The following is an 8,002-nucleotide window of genomic DNA, read 5'->3' as shown; positions in this document are numbered from 1 at the left end:
GTAGGAAAGGCAGATGATTTTATTGTGAGGGAGGAAGGTGAGAATTTCTACATCCCTAGTCCTTAGTGCTGGCTAAGGGAGAGGGATAGCTTTGAGAGTTAAGTAGAATAGAGGGCAATCATGATCTTGCCCCTTTTGTCCCCTCTCCCTTAGGACCCAGTCTACTTGCAAGGATGGCTCTGATAAACAAACAAATCACATCACATTTAACCTGTACCAGCTTTGGCTCCCAGGCACCATCTTCAGTTACATAATCCCTGGGAGTTTCTTCCCTCTGAATCCTGCTTGATGTTTCAGGTATGGATTAGATTAAATGACCACTGAAGTCACTTCCAACTCTAAATTTAGTGAGACCTGAGATCTCTGGTCTTCTGGTTATCCTAAGAACACCTTTCAATCAAATAAATTTATTAAGTACCTAGGCATTAGGGATACAAAGACCTGGCCTCAAGGAACTTCTGTTTCCAGGAGGAAAGAGCAGATACCCAGAGAAGCTCAAATATGATAACTAGAAAAGAGAGAGCATCAGCTTCTTGGGAAATAAAGAAGGGTCAAAGAAGATTGTCTTAAAATTTGGTGGATTGAGGAGCATTTCAGATTTGAAGCATACAATCTCTACAACTACACGGAAGTGGGATTTCAGCTGAGTAGTGGGAAGGAAGCCTGCTAAGGCAAGTTGGTTGTGAAGGGCTTCAACTGCCATGTGGAATGGCTTGTATTTTGTCCTAGAGTCAGAAGAGAATCATTGAAGGTCCTTGAGGAGAGTGACATAGTCGGACATGCTTATGAAAGATTATTTTGGCAGTTCTGAGGAAAATGGATCAGAGAGGAGATAGGCTGGAATCAGGGGGTCCAATGAGGAAATTGGTGAAATAGTCCTAAATAGTGACAAAGGTGGTGACCACAGAAAGGTTGTGCATGATTAATTAGTTGATTGATAGATGAATGAATCAACTAAAATTTTTTAAAAAACATTGGTTGGTTGATGTCCTTTACTCTTGAAAAGGACCAGCAATATCACTGTGTTGGAGACTGTGTCTGACTGTGATTGATTAGATAGCTTGGAAGGCCTTGCCACAGATCACACACAAATAGTCTATATGAATATTTAGAATGGATTCTCTAAATTTGCACATCTCACATTTCTTTTGAGCTACTTCACTTCTGCCTTGCTCAAGGATCATGTCATCTTCTTTGATGCCATGCTTGGCAGCATTGTGCCAATGTCTTCCATGTTTCCCAATCAATAGTAGTTTCTCAGAGAGAACTTGAGAGTGTCCTTGTATCACTTCTTCTGACCACCATATGAATGTTTTGCTTGTCTGAGCTCTCCATAAAATAGTCTTTTAGGCAAACATACATTTGGCATTTGAACAATATAGCCAGCCCATACGCTTTGCATTAGAGTTTGAATGCTTGGCAGTTTAATTCAAAAAGGGACCTCAGTGTCCAGTACTTATCTTGCCAGGTGATCTTCAGAATCTAAAAGCAAGGCAGTCTTTTCTTTCAAGGAGCTCACATTCTCAGAGGAGAGGCAACATATGGAGATGGGAAGTCCCTTTGTCTTTTAGGAAGTGATGATAAAACAGAGGATAATGTAACTTTAATGTGATGGAAGTTCAATCTGGAGCTGTCTCCAATAGGCCAAGTGAGAGGTGATGAAGGCCTGAATTAGGGTAGTGGTTGTGTGAATGGAGAAGGCTATTTATTATGGGAGAATCCCTAAGATTTGACAGTTGATTGGATATGGTAAATGAAAGAAAGGGAAGGGCTAAGGAAGTCTCTGAGATTGTAAATCTGGGACACTGGAAGGATGATGGTGCCCTTGGCAGAAATACGGGAGTTGGAAGAGGAAGAGATTTTTGGAGGAAAGATGTTATGTCTGAGATGTCCATGGGTCATCCAGTTGAGACCTTGCATTAGGTAGTTGGTGATGTAGGCTTGGAGCTCAGGGAAAAGGTTAGGGCTGCAGAGATCTGCAAAGACTTAAAATTGAATCCATTGGAACTGGTACAGGCTCTCTGGAAGAGTATAAAGAGAGAAGATAAAGGTTTCAGGCTGGAATCTTAATGGACACCCACAATGAGACATCTGGTAATGATGTAGTGAAGGTCATTAAAAAGGAACATTGGACAGACAGGAAGAGAATCAGAAGCCAGGTGGTCCTATCTTCAATTATCATGACTATTCCCCTAATTCCTCTAGGACTCTCTCTAAATTGAGTTATACCTGGCATGAAGCTCCAATAGTCATGCCTTGGTTACTGACTTTGGCTAAAAAGGTTTCTTTCCAGCCTTCAAGAGCACTAGTACCAGAATTGTTCTTGTGAGTTGGGGTCTTTGACTTCTCCTTGAGAAGAAACTTATTCACAGCAGGTCAGTCTGGAAGCTGGTTCAAGTTTTGAAGGATCTACTTTCCATCACCTTAGTTTCCTTTAACTCCTGTTGTGAGTTGAGGGTGGGAAGAGTTGTTTGAAGACGTGGGACAAACAGGTGAATTAGACACATCTGGTTCCTGACTGAAAGGAAGGGTGTATTGATGGTATTGATTTTTTTTTCCGAATTGTAGCTCTTACTCCTTTTCTTTTCTTTTTTTTTTCTTACTCCTTTTTTTAAGGTTTTTGCTAGGCAATGGGGTTAAGTGGCTTGCCCAAGGCCACACAGCTAGGTAATTATTAAGTGTCTGAGACCGGATTTGAACCCAGGTACTCCTGACTCCAGGGCCGGTGCTCGATCTACTGTACCACCTAGCCACCCCTCTTACTCCTTTTCTTAAAAAAAAGCTTCATTATAAGCGGCAGCTCTATGGAAGGAAAAATACAGGAAGTATAAAAACAATAGTCAATAAAATTTAATAAAATTAAAAAATTAATCCAGAAAATATTGGAAATATTGGAAAGAAGTACTAGAGGTAAGAAGGAGAGTGAAGAGACTGTGAAGTGTCAGAGAGGTTAAGAAGTAGAGAAGAAACATATTCCAGGGCATTATACAGAAAGAAATAATAACTGATATTTATATTACACATGTTATTTCATATATTCCTCACATTGCCATGAAGTCAGCATTATTATTATTACCTTCATTTTACAGCTGAAGATAGGAATCAGGCTCGAAGAGAATTGGTGATTTGCTCAGGATCACAAAGTAAGCAAAATTCTGAGATGGGTAGAATTCAAACTCAGGTCTTCCTAATTTAGTCTAGCCCTTTGACCATTATGTCATAGAAGAATAGAGAGAAGGAGAGAAAGAGAATAATAGAGAAAGAAGAAAAACAAAAAACAAAATAAGAGGGAAGAGGGGAAGAAAACTGGGTAAGAAGGCTCATATGATCTTACAAGCAGAGCTGTAAAGAACCACAGAGTCCATTTGGTCCAAAATTCTTATTTTGTAGATGATGAAAGTGAAGAGACTGTGAAGTGTCACAGAGGTTAAGAAGTAGAGAAGAAACATATTCCAGGGCATTATACAGAAAGAAATAATAACTGATATTTATATTACACATGTTATTTCATATATTCCTCACATTGCCATGAGGTCAGCATTATTATTATTACCTTCATTTTACAGCTGAAGATAGGAATCAGGCTCGAAGAGAACTGGTTACTGACTTTGGCTAAAAAAGGTTTCTTTCCAGCCTTCAAGAGCACTAGTACCAGAATTGTTCTTGTGAGTTGGGGTCTTTGACTTCTCCTTGAGAAGAAACTTATTCACAGCAGGTCAGTCTGGAAGCTGGTTCAAGTTTTGAAGGATCTACTTTCCATCACCTTAGTTTCCTTTAACCCAGGGAGGTTTAAGAACTTGCCTGAGGTCATATAGTTATTAAGCATCAGAGAGAGGATTTGTATCCAGATTCTCCAATCCCAAAACTTTTTCCCCTTGGACTGCAATGCCAGAAGAGATGGTAATGAGTGTATATGTTGTGTGTGGGTCACTGATTAAGAAGTGGGTAAATTTTGCTACCCAGCAAATTTACAATGGGTTTTCCTGAACCTGAGGAAGAACAGTTGTCCAAAACTGAGAAGAGGCTGCAATTCTTCCCACTCTGGACTGGTCCCAGGATTATCAAGATTTAGAGTGCCTTCTGGGTTAGACCATGTACTTGTGTGCTATCCCCATGGAGAGAATAGGGATAGCAGAGAAAGACCACAAAAGAGAGCATCAGATTCTTGTTTAGAGAGAAAAACCAAAATAATTCGACCCTTTCTTAGTCCTGACATCAAACTTTCTAGTCTTGGCTCCAATTCCATCCTGTGAGGTGGTGGAGAGGGGATGCCTTGGTAAAGGGAGTAAGGTGAGGGAAAGTGAACTGATTCACATTCCCAGGGTGCACTCAGGAACTAGGTAGACGTCACTGGCAGGGTGGAGACACAAGACTGAGTGGTCACTTCCTCTTTCCCACAAATGAAAAGAGGCAACCTTCCAAATGTCATCTCCTCCCATCCCTATATTGCTGTAAAGATCATCAGCAGATGGGTCTTGCCCCCATCACACACACACACACACACACACACACACACACACACACACCACACCACACCACACCACACCACACCACACCTTGCTGGCTTTGCAAAGCAATTTAAGCACATTATTTCATTGAATTTTCAGAACAACCTTGTGAGATCAGTGCTATTACTATGCCCCTTTTCAGATGAGGAAACCTAGATTCCAAGAGTTTTGCCTTGGGTTTACTAGTATGCTAGTATGTGTCTGAGGCAGAATTTGAATCCATAATTTTTCTGATTCCTAATCTAGCACTCTCCACAAAACCAAGCTGTCTCTCTCACAAAAACAGGATCAGGAGGCATTGGTTAATTGATTGTTTGAAAACATCAACAATGGGAACGTTGAAGAATGATACAGAAAAAGTCAAGGGCCTTACCTTTGTGGAAAAAGGAAGGTTTCTAAGAATGAGAAATAATAATAGTAACAGCAATTTTTCTTTTGTGAGACTCAACAGTGAATTTGGCCTTGAGAAGAGCAAAGAAAAGAGATCCTGATTGTGGAAAGCCAGCAAATGAAAACTTCACCAGAAACAATTCAAATCAAGGGCTTCACAAACCCTAAGGAATAGCCATAAGCTGTTCCTTAGGCAGTCAATAACATACAGTAGATATGCTAGAAGGTTTTTTTTTTGTTTTTTTAGGATTTTGCAAGGCAAATGAGGTTAAGTGGCTTGCCCAAGGTCACACAGCTAGGTAACTATAGAATGTCTGAGGCTGGATTTGAACTCAGGTACTCCTGACTCCAGGGCCACTGCTCTATCCACTGTGCCACCTAGCTGCCCCAGCTAGGAGAAGTTTTGAGGCAGCAGGACCAATAGTATTCACACTGAATTCTTTGTTTTGTTTTAATTGCAGAGAGAGGGTAAAACTAAAAGTCTTGTAAGAATTCACAAACTAAACTACTGGGGAGAGAGCACGAAAAGGAAATCTTGTTTGGAAACATGGTTGAAATTCTTTTCTGTTGCTTTATACTTCAATTTTGTCTAATTAAATGGTTTTTTTATTTCAAAATTGTTCTTTACCTGGGTCTGTTAGCATAATGAACAATTGAATATGTGGACCTGAATTAACTTCATAAATCCCCAATTTCCTAACTGGGTGGGAGCTAGTGAGATAGACTGGTAAATTATCTTTTAAAATCCTTTAAAATTTGATTCTGAATTTGTAGGGTTACACATCAGGTGGGACCCTAAGTGGAAATTAAAAGTTGTACAAAGCAGGACCAAGGACAGTTCTCTAGAGCTTTCATAAACATACTCAGGTTGGCATTAATCATCTCCCTTTGGGTTTGATCATTCAACCATCTCCAAATACACTTGCTGAAACCATTCAATCCATATCTTTCCACCTAATTCAAGAGAATATTATAAGAAATTTTCTCAAATGCTTTGCTGGAATCCAATTATAGTACATCAATAGTATTTCTTTTATCTACCTGCCTGGGTACCTTTATCCATCAAGGATGTGCTGTTAACCTGACATATCTTGTTTTTTGATAAATTCAAGATGAATTCAAGTGATCACTACTTTTATTTCTAAGTGTCCATAAATCATCCACTCAATAATATGCTCCAAAATGTTGCCAAGAATGGAAATCACATTCATCAGCCTATATGCATCACCATTCAGTGTGAGAAATAAGTGCAATCCTACTTTCTGTGGATTGATAAATACTATTCAACACTTCCATGTTCTCTTTCTTTACAAATATATTTAGATGTTATTGTGATGGACAGATACAAATTCATTTAAAAGCATTACTCTATCACATGCTAATTGCAAATTCAAAAGTTTGTGTATGTGCATCTTTGGTTGGTTGAGATTTGCTTTTTAAAGTTCATTCAAGAAGGGAGCATGGTTGGTTAATTCTTGCCTCCTTCCCTTCTCAGATCAAAACCTCTCTTGATAAGTGAGTTTACTGTAGAAAGTTTCATCCTTATCCAAAGCATTGTTTTGTCTTCAGCTTCAAAAAAAGCAGAGGCTGATATCTCTGACTTGGCATTATCAGACTTCTGAACCCCTTTTCTTTTCCTGGTTCACTTAGCCTTCTGGGTTTTATTATGTGCTCTGGGATCTGGGCTGGGATATTTGTTCCTACTTAATTACAGAAGGGAAAAAAAAAAACAGCTCAGCTGTCACCCAGGAAATTTTTCTATAGGATAGATCTGATTATGTCATCCCTTTGTTCAATGAATTCTAATGCCATCCTATTACCCATAGGATGAAAGGTAAAGTCCTTCACAACCTTTCCAGTATTTTTAAACTTTACTTTTCTCTGAATACCAGTCTGACCCAGCCTTCTTGCTTTCCCTTAAACAAACATCTCTGTATTTGCACCTCCTATGCTCTCCGTGACTAGAATTCTCTGCCCATTCACATACTAGCTGTGTGACTCTGGGCAAGTCACCTGAAACTTCTCTAAACCTCAGTTTCCTCATTTACAAAAAAGGTTATTGAGAGGTTCAAATGAAGAGCATTTAACCATTATGAAACATAAAGCACTATGTGTTTGGATTAACTTTTATTACTACTGTTATTTTTATTAGTTTCCCTGGTTTCTTTTAAGACCGCTTGAATCCCACCTTCTTTAGGAGGTTCTTTCTGGTCCTCTCAGCTGCTAGTCCTTCTCCTCTCAGATTTCCTTCCATCTTCTCTGTGCATATCTTGAATGTACTTAGTTAATTTAGACAGCTAGGGAGTGCAGTGGCTAGAACAGCAGACCTGGAGTCAGGAAGATCTGAATTCATATATGGCCTCAGTCACTGCTTATGTAACCTTGGCCTAGTCACTTGACACTGTTTGCCTCAGTTTCCTCATATGTAGAATGAACTGGAGGGGAAAAAAGAACAAATCATTCCACTATCTTTTTCAAGAAGACCCCGCATGGTGTCAAGAGGATTCGGTCAGTGTCTGACATAGAATAAACTCTGAATAAATTTTTGTTGACTGTCTCTAACAGAAATTCAAATACTGACATGTAGTATGAACTCTGGAAAGGACTTCCCTATCCTCTCCACAGTCTCCTCTGGCAAACTTGCTACACACTGATGGTTTTCTCTTCTGTCCTCAGTCACAGTTGTGTCTTGCCATCATTAGGGCTGGTGAGTCAGAGCAGCAGTGAGGTAGGAGAGGGAGAGAATGTCCATGTATCTGGTGTGATCTGGAGGTGAGGGGGAGAGGGATGGAGGGAAGAAGGATACTGAGGACTTGGCTAATAGGAGGAGGTGGGGTGAGAGGAAGAAACCAGATGCTCTTTGGCTGTGATTCTGAAGATCCCTTATCAGTAAGGCTTCTCACTGTCCTGAAACCCCTACATTACCTATTTAACCACTGAGTCAACTCACTCAAACATCTGGAAGGTTGAACCTTCCTCTCCCCTCCCATCATCTTTTCCACCTGTTGTTCTCTGGGACAGTTCTGCTTTGTGGCCCTCCAAAAGCTTGGAGAGGATCTCATGACTTTGAGGGCATTTATATAAAAAGAAGAGAATTTCTTTTA

The sequence above is a fragment of the Macrotis lagotis genome, chromosome 1, assembly GCF_037893015.1.
Source record: "Macrotis lagotis isolate mMagLag1 chromosome 1, bilby.v1.9.chrom.fasta, whole genome shotgun sequence".
Classification (NCBI taxonomy): domain Eukaryota; kingdom Metazoa; phylum Chordata; class Mammalia; order Peramelemorphia; family Peramelidae; genus Macrotis; species Macrotis lagotis.
This window is presented reverse-complemented; position numbering follows the sequence as displayed.